The sequence below is a fragment of the Crinia signifera genome, chromosome 11 (assembly GCF_055691185.1).
Source record: "Crinia signifera chromosome 11, ASM5569118v1, whole genome shotgun sequence".
NCBI classification, from domain to species: domain Eukaryota; kingdom Metazoa; phylum Chordata; class Amphibia; order Anura; family Myobatrachidae; genus Crinia; species Crinia signifera.
In genome coordinates, this window is record NC_139227.1 from 101,477,338 (window position 1) to 101,496,989 (window position 19,652).

The 19,652-nt window shown below is 47.0% G+C and overlaps 1 long non-coding RNA gene across 1 annotated transcript; it reads left to right on the plus strand.

Moving 5' to 3' along the window:
- Positions 1-11,007: 11,007 nt before the first annotated feature.
- Positions 11,008-18,734, plus strand: LOC146046070 (uncharacterized). Its single transcript, XR_014465737.1, has 3 exons — positions 11,008-11,141; positions 12,133-12,267; positions 18,102-18,734. It is a non-coding gene; the product is annotated as an uncharacterized LOC146046070 (long non-coding RNA).
- The last annotated feature ends 918 nt before the right edge of the window (positions 18,735-19,652 follow it).

Here is a 19,652-nt window from a genome sequence, read left to right on the forward strand (position 1 = left end):
ACTTCAACACGCACCAAGCATCAGTAGCCTACGAGCTTCCGTGCGGCTCGTATCGTGGTTTAAGTGGACCCCTGTCCCTAGGCTCGGTTAAAGCTTAAAAATGCAACGTTCTATCGAACAGCGCTATGAAAATCGGCTATGTAGACGCAAGCCCAGATCCAGAAAGTGTTCGGGAGTGAAAGCCTAGCCAAAGCTGCTGTTTCACGACAATGCACCAAGCCACACCTGCTTCGTAGTCAACGACTATCTGGCCTGGAACAGCATTGCAACGCTTCCCCAGCCCCCCTACAGTCCCAATCTGGCCCCGGCTGACTTTTTCCTGTTCCCCCGAGTGAAGACAGCCCTCAAAGGACACCGCCATGGGACCGTAGCAGAGGTCAAATCGGCTTTGACGCGCTGCTTGAAGGACGTCCCGGAAAAGGACTTCCAGGCGTGGACAACTCGTTGGCAGAAGTGTGTCGACGCACACGGTCTTATTTTGAAGAATTTTAATTGTTTGTGGCGATATCTTCAATAAATATTTTTTCACGAATTTGGTCTCATTACTTCGAATACAAACCCTGTAAATCACTTCCTGCGCTTATTCAAAAGTTATACAAAATATGCTAATGTCTATTTATGTCTATTTATGTAGTTGCACCGTGTATGTCGCCTGTCCATTTATTTCTGTACACTGCAAGAGCCACCGTCACATCCGCAATCCAATGGAAAACATAGAGAAACAATTCCAAGCAGCGACACTTAATACAAAAGATGCATGCTTTCCTAATTGGATCATTCACAGGAGCAATTACATGTTTTCAGATTGGTACTACCCATTAATTGAGTAGCACATTAGGGGAGATGGAAATGGGAAGGCAATCCTGTTTGGTACAATGAATCCCTTTTTGGTGTGAATTGCTGTCATTTGGAAAACAGAGAATATTGCTGTACACATAAACACGTAATTAGACGGTACATTCATCCAAACACTCCGCATCTCCACAAGTGCACTGATAGGTCAATTGCAGTTTGAACACAGCCCACCTGAATCAAGGAGACTTTGGCTGCACAAATGTTAGGTGGAAGACCTCAGCAGGAGTCTGTTGGGAGGAGGAGGGCTGGCTTGGTGGCGCAGAGACAGTTAATATATATATATATATATATATATATATATATATATATATAAGATATAGTGTGCGCTTAGTGTCGTCCACCACCTTATTAGACAATTTAAGGGTAGACAAAAACAATTAAAATCATATAAAATTTATTAGTCAATCAGACAGGGTTTCCATAATCCAATTCTTCCAAGATACAATGATACCCAATGCGTTTCGTCATAAATGACTTAATCAGGGGTTATATTATCTAAACCATTGGAGATGGGTTTAGAATTTAAAAGTATTGTGTCCACTTTCTTAAGTTCTTTATGTATATGGAAAAACACTTTTTTTCCAACAGGATAAATAGATCTCAAGTGGGATAAACTGTATAGATAAAGATTTTTGCCAATGAGTACTGGGTGACAACCTGAATCAATGATTTGACTCCTATGTCTCCAGTGTCTGATTGCAGCTGCAAAAAAGTGTTTTTCCATATACATAAAGAACTTAAGAAAGTGGACACACTACTTAGAAATTCTAAACCCATCTCCAATGGTTTAGATAATATAACCCCTTAAATTGTCTACCCTTAAATTGTCTAATAAGGTGGTGGACGACACTAAGCGCACACTATATCTTACCTTTATCTATCCACTTTATCCTCTACTAACAGGGAGTGCTGCTATAGTTTTAAGCGCAAACACAGGTCTACCCCCCATTTGTTCCATATATATATGGGCGTGCCTCACCAGAAGCTTACCTGCACACCGGTCACTGTACGGGAGAGGGAGAGCCGCTGTGAACTGGAAGAAATCGTGGCAGCTAGCTACAGATCCAGCGTGTTGAGACCAGCTGAAGTTCCCCAGCTCCACTTCATGACGGTGACTTGTGTCGTATGGAAATCATTTATATCATGTGGTATTTAAGCCCACACTGATGTACTGTGTGGTACGAGCATTTGTAATTCTTTTATCTCTTACAAAGTGGCAGATTGCCTTTTAATAAAACGTTAATACACTAAGAAGCGCTTCCTTCTACATTTTTCTGCAGATATATATATATATATTTATATTAAGGGCTATATATATATATCTCTAACTGCTCCTCACCTCTATAAGGTGAAGATAACAAGTTGGGTTACCAACACTAATTATTTGTGTCAAATATCATTCGCTTACTATGCTCTGTACTGTTTTGAAGTTGGTTCTAAATTGATCCTACACACTTTACCTACTCTTCGCTTTCTCCTGCCCTGACCTTTGCTTGCTTTGATATTCCTTGTCTGCCACCTGTCCTGACCTTTGCACGTTATTCAGGTCCGTTCGCATGGCCTGCTCTTTCGCGAGGGGACCGATGTTGTGCGTATGCGCATTTCTGCGCATGTGTATACGCCGGATGTGTGTGGCCACGGCGAACAGACTGTTCGCCGGGTGCACGCACCCAAGACTGCAGGCAGGGGGCGTATGGTGGAGGTGGATAGTCACGCCCATGGGAACGCCCAGCATTTCATTGGTGTTCCTATGGAAATCGCCTGGTGACGTGGGTGCCGGGGCGATTTCCATGGGAACACCAATGAAACCTTAGATGTGCGTGGGACTTCCACGTTATTCCAGTCGGCGACCATCGAATGATGTGGGTGTTCCCATGGAAATCGACAGTGACGTGGACGCCGGGGGCAGGAAGTTGACATTACTGGAGTCAGCTGCCCGCCCACTTCCTGCTGAATGTCCACACATATCTAAGGTTACCTGAGAGTAACCTTAGATGTGCGTAGGACTTCCACGTTATTCCAGTCGGCGACCATCGAATGTTGTGGGTGTTCCCCCACAGCTTGCGAATGGATGTTTATCTTAAACATCCATTTGCAGCCTGTGCAAAGCGTACACGGCGTGCAAGGGGGGGGGGGGGGGCAGGCATACCAGCATTCGGTGGGCAGCCTTGCAAATCAACCAGTATAACCCCCATAGTGTGTCTTGTCCTGACACCTGACTTTTGTTCATTAGGGACATTTCCCGGTGAATTGATCATTTACATTCTCGTGAATATTAGTTCAGTTCACAAAATGACAATTGTGTATGTTCCGAGTCCATCGAAAATGTATTTAACAAGCCAGTGATAATCAGGGAATCTGCAGGGGACATTATTGATACTATTAGGTGCAGAAAATACAAATAATATACATTCCTGGGCAATAGCCTATCTATGTCATATAAGCCCCTTTCGCCTACAGGTTTAGCCCCTCCCCTCCCGCTACCATCATTCTCCCTATATATCTCTGCTCATTTTCACTGAACCGGTCTCTCCCAAAATGGCCGCTGCCTCCTCTAATATCCCTCATGACTCTCTCATCTGAGGGGGCCATTTTGGGATGGATATTTTCAATGGGGGCAGATGCAACGGACCTGCAGGCAAGCATCCTCACTTCCAGTTAGGGGTCTTACAGTAGCCCCCACAGACCACTTTTCCTGCAAGCGCCTCCAGAGCCGGCCCTAGCATAACTGATGCCCTAGGCAAGATTTTGGCTGGTGCCCACTAGCACCGCCACTAGTTCCGCCTCTGACCCTGCTCCCCTTTCCCAGCACCATCAATCCTCATCATAGCAGTCATCATTTTGGTGCTCCTACCCGCAATATTTTAAATAGAAACAGTGCACACATTCGGTGCGCAGCACAAACAGGGGTGTGTTCTTGCTGTGAAGGGGCATGGCCACACAATAGTACCCCCAATTCAAATTATGCCACACAGTAGTGCAACTTTATTCACATTATATCATGCGATGGTGTCCCTTATTCACGTTATATCACACAGTAATACCACTTTACCTTATATACATTACTCCTCACATTATTGACATTATACCCTTAGAAAAAAATCCTGAGAAAATATTGTATTTTAAGCACCTCCATGGCCACACTGCAACCCAGCACAAAGCAGTGTGTGCTGGGCAGAGGAGAAGAGCTGCAGCTGCTACTGTCACTTAAGGGGAGGAGGCCCGGGGCCCCCACTGGGCCCTTCCATCAGACTTTGGCCTGGGTAATTTGTATCCCCTACCCCTTTCTCTCTCAGCACCCCTGATAATACCACACAGTAATACCCCTTACACGTGACACACATTATTAATGTCCATATAAACATAATGCCCCTTACACATTATGCCAACCTTTATTAATGCCCTTCATAAACATAATGACTCACATAATGCCTCTTACACATATGTTGCACAATATTAATGCCCTTATCCACATGACACACATAATGCCTGTTACACATATGTCGCACATTATTAATGCATTTATACATGACACACATAATGCCCCTTATGCATATGCCGAACACTATTGCACAACCAACCTGCAGACAGCACTCGCACAGCCGCTAACACTGTGACTTCTGCCTCTGCTTGGATACAGTTTCCTCATACATCTTGCCTCAATAGGCCATGCAGCTCCTGGCCAGTTCTGCTAACGTTGGGTGCCTTTTTTGCTGAAAATTCGTCTTATTTGCATTGTTTGACCAGCACAGACAAGGAGCTTCCGATAATTAAAATGATATCCGGCATGCCTATATTCTGTGTGCAACTGTGGCTGTACCTGCATACGGAATGCTATGTTACAGTGATTTCCATAAATACACTATTTCATATGCAGATACAGCCTCACCTACACACAGAATATAGGCATGCTGCATATCATTTTAATCAACAGAAGCTGCTGGTGCCCCTAGGCATTCCAAATGCCCTAGGCAATTGCCTAGTTTGCCTATGCCTAAGGCCGGCTCTGAGCGCCTCCAAACCTCTGCGGAGTCTATACTACGCCACTGTTTATGGGCTTACAGAAACAGGCCTTATTGTATCCAAGGCAATTGACTCTTCAGTAGGGCTGCCCTCAGGAATTCTGGGTCTAGGGACTGCCAGAATAGGCAGGGCCACCCACCACCTTACCTTCCGCTTCCTCTGCAGCTCCCATAGTTGCTCTTCTTGGTATGAGCTGCAGGATATCTGGTGGCTCCCCTAGGCATAACCCAAGCATGCCGGGACCACAGACACTGCTACACATAGAAGGATCTTTTGAACCCACAACCAATCAGGAGCTACCACTATAGCCGTTTCTTATTGGCTGCCGTTCCACAAGCTCCAATTTTCTCCTCACCAATTCAACATTTTAAATACTGCCAGTGCTGTGCCTCAATAGCTGCCTGTGGTGTGCGTGATCCACACTGCTGCCATTTGGGCCCCATCACAGCCCGGGCCCTGGACTCCAGCCCCCCCCCCCCCCCCCCCCGACGGCTGCCCTGCTCTTCTGCCTACTCAATGCCCACACATCTCAATGCTAAATCCAGAACAGTTATCTCCTCAATATAAGATGTCTCCTTTCTGGCACTACCACTACCCACGCTGCAGACTTGAAACTCCATAAACTAGAAGTCTGTAATTCACGAGAAGATAGGGGGAGCTGAAACTGCACAACTGTAATGAGATTACACTGAAAATAAAGCAAACAATGACTAAAATCTAATTTGGATGTGATGAAGTGCATGTTATTACCAAGTAATTATATATCCTTACCACAGGGGACTCACAGCGATCAGGGACCGTGCTGCTGGGATGCTAAATCAGTACAGAACCTGACTCAGCCGGCCTCTCGTTTCCACTAATAAATGGGCAAATAGGTATTATTGGGACGGTGTCATCAGAGCACGATATGTAATATGATTCACAAAATTACGTTTTATATAATTGAACTCAATCATTTATTTCACTGGAATAAAATTAATTTTTTTGCACCATTTCAGTCAGTGATAACTGATCTCCTTAGGGAGGGCCTATGTTTTATTGCAAGCATATAATTACAGTTGTGCTCATAAGTTTCCATACCCTAGCAGAATTTGTGATTTTCTGGCCATTTGTCAGAGAATATGAATGATAACTCACAGACTTTTCTTTCACTCATGGTTAGTGGTTGGGTGAAGCCATTTATTGTCAAACAACTGCGTTTACTCTTTTTAAATCATATTCATAATGACAACAGAAACTACCCAAATGACCCTGATCAAAAGTTTACATACCCCAGTTCTTAATACCGTGTATTGCCCCCTTTAACATCAATGACAGCTTAAAGTATTGTGTTGTAGTTGTGGATGAGGCTCTTTATTTCCTAAGATGGTAAAGCTGCCCATTCTTCTTGGCAAAAAGCCTCCAGCTCCTGTAAATTCTTGGGCTGTCTTGCATGAACTGCACATTTGAGATCTCCCCAGAGTGGCTCAATGATATTGAGGTCAGGAGACTGAGATGGCCACTCCAGAACCTTCACTTTATTCTGCTGTAGCCAATGACAGGTCGACTTGGCCTTGTGTTTTGGATCATTGTCATGTTGGAACATCCAATGCGCAGCCAGCTCCCGGGCTGATGAGTGCACATTTTCCTCCAGTATCTTCTGCTGCATTCACCTTGCCATGAATTTTGACCAACTTTCCAGCGCCTTTGTAGCTCACACATCCCAAAAACATCAGCGATCCACCTCCGTGTGTCACAGTCGGAATGGTGTACCTTTCATCATAGGCCTTGTTGACTCCTCTCCAAATGTAATGTTTATGGTTGTGGCCAAAAAGTTACATTTTGGTCTCATCACTCCAAATGACTTTTGTGGCTGGTCTCTGTGCTGTTTGGAGTACTGTAAGCGGGATACTTTGTGGCATTTGCGTAGTAATGGTTTTCTTCTGGCGACTCGACCATGCAGCCCATTTTTCTACAAAAACCTCCTTATTGTGCATCTTGAAATAATCACACCACTTTTTTCAAAGAGAGTCCTGTATTTCCGCTGAAGTTATTTGTGGATTTTTCTTTGCATCCCGAACAATTTTCCTGGCAGTTGTGACTGAAATTTTGTTGGTCTACCTGACGTGATTTGGTTTCCGCAGAATCCCTTATTTTCCACTTCTTAATTAGAGTTTGAACACTGCTGATTGGCATTCTCAATTGCTTGGATATCTTTTTATATCCCTTTCCTATTTTATACAGTTCAATTACCTTTTTCCGCAGATCCTTTGACAAAACTTTTGCTTTCCCCATGACTCAGAATCCAGACACGTCAGTGCAGCACTGGATGAAAGATGCAAGGGTCTTTCAGGAGACCAGAAACTCACTGACCTTTTATACACACACACACTGATTACAAGCAAACAGATCACAGGTGAGGATGGTTACCTTTAGTAGCCATTCAAACCCGTTTGTGTCAACTTGTGTGCATGTTATCAGGCCAAAATCTCCATGGTATGTAAACTTTTGATCAGGGTCATCTGGGTAGTTTCATTTGCCATTATGATTTAAAAAGAGTAAACACAGTTATTTGACAATAAATGGCTTCACCCAACCACTAACCCTGAAAGAAAGTTTGTGAGTTATCACTCATATTCTCTGACAAATGGCCAGAAAGATCACGAATTCTGCTAGGGTATGTAACCTTATGAGCACAACTGTACCTGGCCCCACCTTCTGCTTGCTCTGATTTATTGCACGCCAATGAAATAGTTAATAAACAATTTTTTTAAAACCCGTTCTATACATGTTAATTTGAAATGACCATTCTACTTTTGCAAATACCTTGCACAAATGATTAGCGCTACCCATCATTCATGCATGTGCCCGTTTTCAGATCTGATCGCAGTACAAATTTGTTCTCAAAATGGGCAAAACCATGTGCACTGCAGGTGGGGCAGATGTAACATGTGCAGAGAGAGTTCAATTTGGGTGGGGTGTGTTAAAATTGAAATCTATATTGCAGTGTAAAAATAAAGCAGCCAGTATTTACCCTGCACAGAAACAAAATACCTCACCCAAATCTAACTCTCTCTGCACAAGTTACATCTGCCCCACCTGCAGTGCAACATGGTTTTGCCCACTTTGAGAACAAATTTGTACTGCGATCAGATCTGAATAAGGGCCATAAGGCCTTATTCTAGTTCACTCTTTCTGGCAATTTCCTTCTTAGATGGACAAAACCATGTGCACTGCAGGGGGGCAGATGTAACATGTGCAGAGAGAATTAGATTTGGGTGAATTATTTTGTTTCTGTGCAGGGAAAATACTTACTGCTTTAGGTTTACACTGCAAAATAGCTCTCACTTTAAAGTAAAACACCACCCAAATCTAACTCTCTCTGCACACGTAACATCTACCCCACCTGCAGTCCACATGGTTTTGTCCATCTAAGAAGGAATTTGCCAGATGGAGTGAACCAGAATAAGACCCATAGTTAGGTGCCGCACACTACCATAAAGTCATTACCATAACAGTGTTCCTGCTAGGCTGTTTTAGCGGGGCGCTGCGCCCTGCCCGATTTTTAAAGGGCAAAATGCGCCCTGCCCCTCTAGTAGTGCCCCGCTAAAACAGCCTGCTGTCTGTCCCGCCAGAGTGCACTGGTGAAGCCCAGCGCCGCCGAAGATGGTGGTGCCCGGCGCTTTCCCGGCAGCTCAGGAACGTAGTCACAGCCAGGCAAGCCCCCTTCAGTGATGCGGCGGCCCGGGTATGCCCCCTTTAGTGACGCGGCGGCCCGGGCACGCTGCCTTTAGTGACGCGCCGGCCCGGGCATGCCCCCTTTTGTGACGCGGCGCCCTAGCACGCCCCCATTTGTGACGCGGCGGCCCAGGCACACCCCCATTAGTGACGTCTTATGCTGCCCCAAATACACCGGTGCCCTGCCCCATTTGGTTCCTAGAAGGAACACTACATGATAAGCAGGCGCATTGTGAATTTAGTGGGCTTATGTGCAATGCTAGCGGCTGGGCCACAATTACATGTTATATGGGGAGAATGGTGGAAGAACATTCCCCATGTCAGATATATTGGCCACCATTCCTGCCACCTGTGCCCCATGGGTATCGCCTCGGAGGTTGCAGACTGAGATGCTCTCTTCTTGCTGTTCTTACACATGCCACTAGGTGATGCTGCTCCTGCTCATGTCTGCTGATGGTCACCTGGATACTGTTTGAGAAATAGGTATGTATATTACTAACACCCTCATAAGTACCACCTGCACACAGTATATGGCATTTATATGACACACATGCACATTACATTAATATGAAAAACACATAACATTAATAATACAAACATATAACAGTATTATGCAACTAATACAACATACACACACAACAGTAATATCACATAACATTTATCGAACCATAACAGTAATAGGACACAAATAATATTAAAATCACACATACACAACAGAAGTATCATGCATATACTGAATATACTGTAACACTAATATCACACAAATAAACCACACTAATATCATAGATATACTATATTAATATATCCCACGATGCTCCCCTGATCTACAGGCTGTGGGAGCCTCCTCTGTGTACTGTGCAGGAGAAAGGGCAGCCCATATGGCAGAGATAGAAGGCGAGAACTAGAAGGGAGGGAAAGGATAAAAAAAAAAGAAGCAAAGGAACAGCAGGGGAAGGTGAAGGGCGGAGCTGAGGGGAGAGGAGGAGCGGGGCCGGACAGCAGGGGAGGATCAAGATAGTGTGGGAAGAGCAGGACAGCACACTATTTGATTACAGCACAGTGGTGGAGGTATAGACGGACAGACGGATGGAGGAATAGGGGAAATGGACTGAGAAATAGACGCACAAATTGGAGGGTGCATTGATGGACTGATGAACAGGAGGGGGCATAGCTGGAGAGGCAGGCTGGGCCCTCTATCTAAAGAGAGTGCAGGGGATGCAATTTTTATGGGGCTGGTGACTCGGGGTGGCCCCAAGGCAATCCCAGTGCACAGTTCAAAGTTTGTTTTCTATTTTTTTTAGCTTTGATATCTGCTGCCGCAGACCAGGTTGGGCCCTCACCTCCTCCCTGTATAACCATTATTGTGCCACCCTCCCCCCACATAGACATATTGCATACCTCCCAACTTCTGTGATGATGAAATAGGGACACTCGCGCGGCGCCCGAAAAGGGGGTGGGGCGTATGCAAATGAGGATGCGGCTTACGCTAATTAGCCGCAACCTCATTTTCATACGAGAATAGACGCTGTGCCGCACAGCGTCTATTCTATTAGATTGGGGGGGTCTCCCAACTGCCACCCCCCGCAGCGGGACAATGACTGCCGCGGGTGGGACAGCGGGACAGGACCCGAAAATTGGGACTGTCCCGCTGTAATCGTGACAGTTGGGAGGTATGATATTGCGCCTCATGTCGTCCAGTGCATAGCCATTGTTGTGCCACATTCAGGGCTGCCATCAGAAATGATGCCCCCCCCCCCCCCCCGTGTGTGTGTGTGTATATATATATATATATATATATATATATATATGTGTTTGTATGTATGACATATGTATGTATGTGTGTGGTGTGTGTATGTGTGAGAGAGAGAGATAAGGGAATAGGTGGAAATGGAAGAGGGAGGGTGAGAGAGAATGAATAGGGGAAATTGTTGAGAAAACAGAAGAGAGAGCGAAAGGAGAAATTGGGAGAGGGAGGGAGAGAGGGAGAGAGAGAGGGAGAGAGAGAGAGAGAGAGAGAGAGAGAGAGAGAGAGAGAGAGAGAGAGAGAGAGAGAGAGAGAGAGAGAGAGAGAGAGAGAGAGAGAGAGAGGAGCAACAGGAATCAGCCGGAACAAGAATATATAATACAAGTACTCACTGTGGTGGGGGGCTGACAGGGAGATCCTTGCTGCACTGTTTGCTTTGGATCCCTGTGACTTGCTGGGCCCTCCTCCTTCCCTCATCCGCACAGGCAGTGCACCATCTCCATGCACCACTCTGACACCTCCTGACTCCTGAGCAGCAGCTCTCACCGAGAACTGCTTCAGGCATCCATTAGTCTGGTCTGCTCTGGCCCCGGACAGCAGGGGCTGCTGGGACATGTAGTTTGGTTTTAAGTGCCTAGCTGCCAGACACCTACAAAAAAAACTACATGTCCCAGCAGCACCTGCTGTCCGAGACCAGAGCAGAGACCAGAGCACTGAGAGCAGAGTCACTCTGGCTACAACAGAGCCGAATCCCGATGGACACACCATGGGGACTGAATTCAGGGGCAGAGATAGATAGCTGGTAAGGAGCTATTTAATATTTATAGTTGTAGGACCAGGTCTGGGCCCCCTTCTCTGTCAGGGCCCGGGACTCAAGAGTCCAGACCCCCATGTCGGCGGGCCTGGCCACATTATAAGTGCAGTGTGGAAGGGGTATAAGTCACTGACTACTAATCCCATACATGACCTTATATCTTCCTTAACTCATAATAGGCATTCTGCTGTTTTATTCATTCAGATCCACAGCAAAGATTTTTATGGGACTTCAATTCTGTCCAAGTTTAAAAATCCATAGTAAATTCCCCAAATTTTCCATTCACCAAAAAAAAGGAAAAAAACGAGAAAACGTCTTTATGGGGAGGTTCAGCGATATCGGTCACTTGCGAGTCGCGACCTGTCTGCTGTCAAAACAAATATGCGTTCACAGGCTAAAAGCACCAGCCTTGTATTTGTTCAGTAATTACATGCAATTTGCTGACAAATTCTGGTTTTCGCAATGTCGTGGAAACATTATACCGTGTGGGAAGCAGCCGGAGAAATTGGAGTCGGCTCATTTAATACTGTTGTTGCATGTCTGGGTTGGCCATCTGTCTTAATATAATAAATGTTTATGCTAGCAGACATTGTCGCTGGCGTGCAATGAAAGCCGGCCTATTGGAGCGCTGGCAACCGGTTTTGGTACTTGACGTTTGGCAGACAATCGCAATGTGCAAAGAAGATTTCAGAAATGACGGCTTAACGTATATATCCCGTTCATTTATACGACTGCTACTAGAATCTGGAATTCCCATTATACCTGAATATTTAATGCTTAAAATGCTGCTTCCTTTACGATGCTATGGTAATGCAATCAATACAGTCCAATTTCTTTTACTTACCCGGGAAAGCCATTAGAACAACATAAATATGTAACTCGGAGAGTCATTTGCTTTTTCTGGTTGTCTTAAAAAATTGTCATTTCCGTGGGACAGACGGACACTTTGTCAAATGATTTTTATTGTCATTTAATATAGGTTTACAGAATACGAGGGCCGTGCAAATGGAAAAATCATGCTACGTTACTTGTACTTCACCCTGTGGTCTATGAAACATGGCGGCTGATAGCGTTGGAGGATCTCAGACTTTGGGTTTTATTCAATGCTCTGACGGTGAGTTATGAGCAGCGCCGATAGCCCGCCATCAGAGTATTCTACTGCCTCCCCCCTTCACTTGCCATTTCCACTTCGCTGGTTCTTTTCAGCAAGGTGGAAATGGCAAGTGTGCCCATTAGAACGGCGAGGCTTGCCACAAAATGCAGCGGCTCGCTGCATTTGTGGCGAACCTCGCCATTTATGGGAATCCATGCCGTCCCCCGGTTGTGAGGATTCTTGTAAATCATTGAATACGGCAAGGGGGTTGGATGGTGAGGATGGCATTTCCTTACCAAAAAAATGCCTTCCTCGCCGTACAAACCCCCCTTGCCACAGCTTGCATTGAATACACCGCTTTGTCTACTGCAAACAGGGGTGGACTGGCCATCTGGCACTTCTGGCACTTATGGCAGAGGGGCCGATGGCCAGGTGGGCTGATTTCTTGCCACAAGGTGGAGACTCCGCCTCCCGATCGGTGCACAGAAAGAGCTCGCGGTGGGCCCGGTGGTTCTCTCTGTGCGCCGCTGGAGTCCAGGAGAGAGGGGACCATCACATGCCACTACTCCCCTCTCTTCTGCAAGCCGGGAGAGGCAGCGCACATATGTGCGACACATGCGTGCCTGACGTGTGCATGCAAGCGTCAAAGGTTGCGCACGCGCACAAATGCCAGGGCTGATTCGGAGGCCCAGTCCGGTGCTGACTGCAAATGTATTCATATCCTTATATCTATATATTGGTGCAGTATGGATGGTGTTATGGTTATCATTACTGCCTCACAGCACTGAGGTCATTGGTTCGATTCCCACTATGGCTCTAACTGTGCGGAGGTTGTATATTCTCCCCGTGCTTGTGTGGGTTTCCTCCGGGTACTCCTGTTTCCTCCCACAATCCAAAAATATACTGGTAGGCTAATTGTCTCCCAACAAATTAACCCTAGAATGTCTGTGTGTGCGTGTACATGTGGTAGGGAATATAGATTGTAAGCTCCACTGGGGCAGGGACTGATGTGAATGTTCAAATATCCTCTGTAAAGCGCTGTGGAATATGTATGCGCTATATAAGAAACTGTTAATAAATAATAAATAAAAATCCTATTTCACGGGTGGACAGACTTACCACCATATATTCTGAGAGCTGTTCATAATCTACTAAGGTGGCACTGTGAGTGCCTAAAAAACAGGGCATGTGTAACAAAAAGGGTGTGTTTAAGGTCTCGCCGAAATCACATATTGGTCTACACATGACAAAAAAAAATACATATTAGCTGCCACAGGGGAAAAAACACCCATAGGGGGAAAAAACACCATTGTCTGCGACAAAAAACTAAATCATACATTAAATTATCCCTGACCCAGCAAGCCTTCCCCAGCTTACGAGGCATTAAAGGGCATGCTGGTACCTGAAGGTACACCTGTAAAACAATAACTACAGCACACACACCTTGAAAGTAACATTTTATGAAACATACATGCACACTCACATACATGCACACTCACATACATGCACACTCACATACTTACCTACATCGCACATAAACCTTCAGTCCTCTTGTCCAGGATTTGTTCAAACTACCGGGTTTTGTGTTAAATAAATGACTGAGATACAGGTGGAGATTCTCTAAACCAAAAATGCAGTAAAAACCCAGTTATCGGGGTTTTTACCGCATTTTTCGATGCTCTAAGCATCTCCCACCGGGTTACCGCGTATGGGCCTATGGGCTTCTAACGCGACCCCGCCCTGCATCGACCCACCGCCACCTGCACCGCCCCCTGCCGCCCCTCACCTGTGTCCGATCAGCAGCACAGTGCTGTGCTGCCCGCACCTGTGACCTCCTCCCTGCACTATGATCCTCTTCTGGGTGCAGGGAGGAGGAGAGCCAGCCCCCCCGCTGCAGCAGCAGCACAGTGCCGGATAAGGGAGGGAGGGGGGAGCCGCCGGGTCCCGATGGGAACCGCTGACTCACCGCAAAGGACAACGCTTAATGCAAGATTATGTATGCGGTAGCCGGCGGTAAGGGGGCGTGGATATTAGAGCATCCGCCCCACAGTCTTGGAACTGCAAACTAGAATGGACACCATAAATCTACCCCATAGAAGATCAGCACCTGCCGTTTGCCTTAAGTTCAACAAAGATGCCTCTCTCAGAGTCATCCTTCATTTCGTTATAGTCAGACTCAGGGGGGCCCCCAGATTCTGGAGCCCCTAAGTAGCTGCCTTTAGTGGCGACCCTCCCCTGAACCCTGTATGAATGGTTCTCTTAGGGTAATCTGACCTCTATAGTTTTACTTATCACCAGTTTGTTCATATAGCGCCAGCATATTCCGTTGCGCATTACAACATGACATCATCCAACCACCCAACGTGCCAGACCTATTAGTGATGGAGATTGTTCTCCTCTGTGCGAGATGATTGATGTTTATGTCTCAGTAACGAGTTTGTCACGATGCAACATCTAATATCAATCGTGTGCAATTACACTTCATCAGTTCCACCAGTGTGACATCATCCCCACACTCCGATCAATATATCGGCATCTTATGTATGAGCCGCTATCAGGAACTTCCTAGATATAATCTCTGCAGGGACCATGGGAGGTGTTTTCTTCCTCAGCGCTCAATGAATGACTCATTGCTGATGCGCCTCAGATAACCTCATTATGGACCTGCCTCATGTATCGCCTCGTGTGCTCCCTCACTGTATAATATATGAAGTCAGTGTGGTACAACACAGGGGAGCGGTAAGACTTACCAAGGGGCGGGGCTTGTCCATGGTGCCGAGCATTGGTCCTGACAGACTGATTCGCTGTATTGGGTCCTGTGGACTAGTGATGGGCAGAACGGGTCACTAACGAGAGCTGGGATCCATCAAATCAGTCTGTGAAAAGATCCGTATCTTTTAGGCGGGTCAACAGTTCACTTTGAAAGAAGGGGTAATTGATAATAACGAAGCATAATTTGTTTTAAAATCATTTATTGCCATTTTTTTTACTTTTTTTTTTTTTTTTTTAAACAGTGAGCTGAACAAATAAGAACATACATAACTGAGTAAAACACTGATCGATGGCTGGGTGCAGATTGAATCGCCATCTATGGCAACCATCGATGGCCGTCTGCACCGATGGCCATCCCTAGCAGCAGCAGCCTTGTTATTCTTTCTTTTACTTGCAGTCGCAGCACTGAGCTCAGTCTCCAGAGTCAGTACATCTCAGCTGCCACAGGTGGCAGTGCTGAGCATAGGCAAATGCATTGTAATGGAAAACTAAACTGAAAGTAAAAGAACGACGGATTACCTTTTTGGGATCGGCGGCTCCCTCAGTCTTTTATGGGATCCGTTCAAAAGAACCGCTTCGTTCGCGAACGACCCATCTCTACTGTGGACGATGTCCTGATCATTGGGGCTGATTGACTGGGACCAGTGGCGTAACTATAAATGTTGCTCCCCCCTGCCAAAAAAATTGTCGCGCCCCCCCCTCAGGCTAGGCAATCAATATCCAGATGCTGTAAAAAGGTATGAGGAACCTGTCAGCAACAGGGACTGTGCATCAGTAAATTGCCAGTGACTGTGTCCAGGGTCTGAAGGGGGGTCCTTATATAAATATTAGAGGGCAGAATAGTAGTTGAAAAAATAAACTTACAGTAGGAGCTGCAAAGGGCTGTTACAGGGATCCTCCTATGACTCTGCGGTCCAATTGGGGTCTGTGCAGATCTAAGGTACTCAAACCATTGAATCAGGGGTCTAGTGAAGGCCCCAAAGATTCATCAGCCCCTGAAGACAGCCGCCGCTCCGGCCGGCGATATTGCCACCGCGGCGCGGTGAGGGCAGAGCTGTGCAGTGAACGGGAGCCAGAGTGTAAGATGTCCGGGTAAGTCTCTCACGTGGCCAGGCTTCCCCGACACAGCGGCAGCGCCAGTAGTCCAACAGTCAGCGGGTGCTTGGTAGCATCAGCTGTCCTCCGCAAGTGCAGGGAGGGAGCAGGGGGCAGCTTGATATGCTTCAAGAGTCCCGGGGAGTCCAGGCGGTCCGGCCGGAAGTGCGAGGTCCCGGCTGAAGGCGAACAGGCAGGAGTCTTTGTCACTCAGTGTGTCCCAGGCGTGCGCTGGCGCCCACGCAGCCCCCGCTCCCCCAAGCAGTGGCGGGGGCTGCCTTACACTAGTTACGCCAGTGACTGGGACGCAGTGAGGATCCGCGCCCAGCCACCAATTCGGCGGAAAGCGGCCATCTGGAGTATAGACTTACATTTCAGAGTGAAGTCTGGAAAAATCATTTGGTGAGCGACCATCGAATTATTTTTTCCTCCGTGCGGCATCATGCCGGTGGATGTGTACGCTTTACACATCTGCTCACATGTGGGGATTCATGGTGGAGGGGGGAGGGGGATGGGGTTGTGTGTTCGGCAGGGTGTCATCTACCTGCTCACTAGTCAGCGAATATATGTTGCCAAGCGAGCAGGTATGAATTGGGCCCTTTGTCTGGAGAACACCATGTTGCCTGCAATGCGAGCAAATACACTTCAGGGTAAATACTGATTGTTGCGTTTTGCATGTAGTCAAGGGTTGCCTACTTTTACAGCCTCCTCTTCGGGAGAACCCCGGAGAGGAGACTGTCAGCATCACTTCTGGGGGCGGGGCCTGATGGAGACATCATCAGTCCCTGCCCCCAGTAATGCAAATACCGCAATATGCGGATCTCGGATGAGGGGGCGGGGTGAAATACGCACGGTTTGCATAATTAATTGCGGCAATTTAACGCTTCCGCCAGCGGGTACATGAGGGGGGAGGGGACTGCCGGAATCCGGGAGGGTTGCCGACCTTTCCGGGGGGCCGGGAGGGGGAACCGATTTTTGGGATCCTCCCGGCTATTCCGGGAGGGTTGGCGACCCTGATGTAGTCCTGTCCACACATGTTTGACAGCTTCAGCTTTTACACTGCAATTTAGATTTGCTTGAACACACCCCAACCAAATATCTCTCTCTCTCTCTCTCTGCACATGTAACATCTGCCCCACCTGCAGTGCAGCATGGTGTTACCTGGGTCTCTCTGCACATGTAACATCTGCCCCACCTGCAGTGCAGCATGGTGTTACCTGGGTCTCTCTGCACATGTAACATCTGCCCCACCTGCAGTGCATGCCCATTTTCTTGCTTTTGCTAACAAAGCTGAATCGGACCCATAATCTACATGCTTTGATTGAGTGATGTTTCGGGGCAAACCCAATTAGTAGCTGGAGGTTTCCAGCTTAAAATCCCCTTAGTGGTGGTAAGACTATTACTACACCGCGCAGCGCAGCGCTGACCCACGCGGGAATACCGGGAGATGCCGCATCCGCCGCACACCCCTGGCTGAGCTTCGGTCCAGCACAGGTTAAGAGCTACCTATATTTCCTGGCGTGGGCAGTAAGGTGCTGCTCCTGCGCTGAAGGCATCACATTACTGAATCCTTCTCACAGGGACCTGGAAATGTTCCCAGATATTTTTAAAACGTGATGGATTTATAGCAGAAAGCTGAATTAGGTGTGAAATATTTAACTGTGTCAGTCTGGCAGAAGCCGGCAGGGTCTCTATAACATCCCGCGCAGCAGCAGCAGCGGAGGGTGCGACGGTCTGCAGGAGCCTGGTTTAGATTCAGCGTAATGAAATCAGGTTGGCAGGTTTATTTGCTAAGTGGGTACATAGACTAACAGGAAATAATGCACAATGTTACATAATGATTGCAATGCTCTATCATCACATAAAGGGCCTGATTCAGGTTGGATTACTATGCAGCACGCGTGTCACCTGCAGCCCTGTCCTCGCTGATACATCCTCTATCTCCTGATATACCCTGATAGTTCTGTTTTTCTTTTGTTATCTACAAGGTTCCAGGACACGAAGCTCCACCCCTTTGTGACACATACAAGTGAGTTATCCATAGTTGAGAACTTTTGAAACGTAGAACACTTTGCCGCTGAGTAGGGCGGAACGTTGGAACGGTAACCTTGGTTACAATAAGAAATGCTCAAAAACTTCTGACATGTACACGGTGCAGGTATCAAGCAATGGTTCACGTTCACGATGAGCGCTTTAGCTGTTATTTTCTCATTTTTGGGCCCCATCAACCAACCGTCTGTGGTGTATAGTGTCATTATTCCTCTTCAATAAATAATACATTTATATAGCCCAGATATTGTGCAAAGTGTGACTAGAAATAACATTCCGCCTGCTGAGAGAGAAGACTTGCCATGTTTTCATGCTTTCCCAGGTTTGTGTCAGATTCCTCTGTGTACTGCGGTTTCCTTCTATACTCCAGTTGTAATGGGATGCTGGGGTGCTCCCTGAGGGGCACGGACAGGCGCTACCACGGGTGCTGAGCCAAGAGCAGCCACTTAATATAGGGGTAGTCAGCCCCAAAATGTCAAAATACAAAAGAAAGGAAGTGGCGCTGATACTCCAGTTGTAATGGGGACTGGTGCAGCCCTGTCATCACTGACACATCACTCATCTCCTAATATACTCTGTGCTGCTGGGGACCCTGCTCCTCCCACTATATAACTCTCAGTCTGTGGCTTCCTACTGCCTTCATTCCTCTCCTTATATCATGACAGTGCCACCGTCACATGCCAGATGCAAACCTGGGGGAGTTTCCAGGTGCCCAGAAAACCCCTTTGACAAATCAAACACCCCTCTGATGGCCCAATTTCATCACAAATAGCCAGGAAGAGACATGCATTTGAAGCAGAGGTGGCTTGATTCATGTACCCAGTGGCATAACTATTGTAAGGCAGCCCCAGCAGCCGCTTGGGGGAGCAAGCAGCTAAAGGGTCTATGTGGGCGCCGGCACCCGCTCGACACACTGACATGATGCTGCCTGCCGCTGCCCACTGACTGAGCACTGGAGGCGAGTCAGCCGCAGCGCGGGTGGGGCCATGGCAGAGATGACAAATCCCTCCACTGATTCAATTGACTGTACACAGAGCCGGGTATTGGCTACTGTGTACAGGATGGGCGGGTGTATGGGCGAGCTGGGGCAGCCTGGGATGTGTCGGAGCCAAGGGAAGCAGCAGTGTCTGCTGGTCTCTCCTCCTCTCTCCTGCTTCAGCTTCTCCATTATGCATGTGTCGTCATCACATCACACACTGGGAAAACATGCTGGAGAGGAGGGGGTGCAACAAAATTTTTGGCATGGGGGAGCAACATTTATAATTACACCACTGCATGTACCTCAGCCAGGTATACAGGTAACACAGGTTTAGTTGTGTGGATTTGTAAGTAGAATTCTATATATATTGAATAGTGGTTGTAAAATGCTCTCTGTATTGTATGGAGGTTCACAGGATGCTCTTTTTTTATCATATGGTGGCAGCTAGGGTGTTCATTGTATAGTATAGCAGTCATTAAAGTGCTCTCTGTATGTGATGGTTGTCACTAGA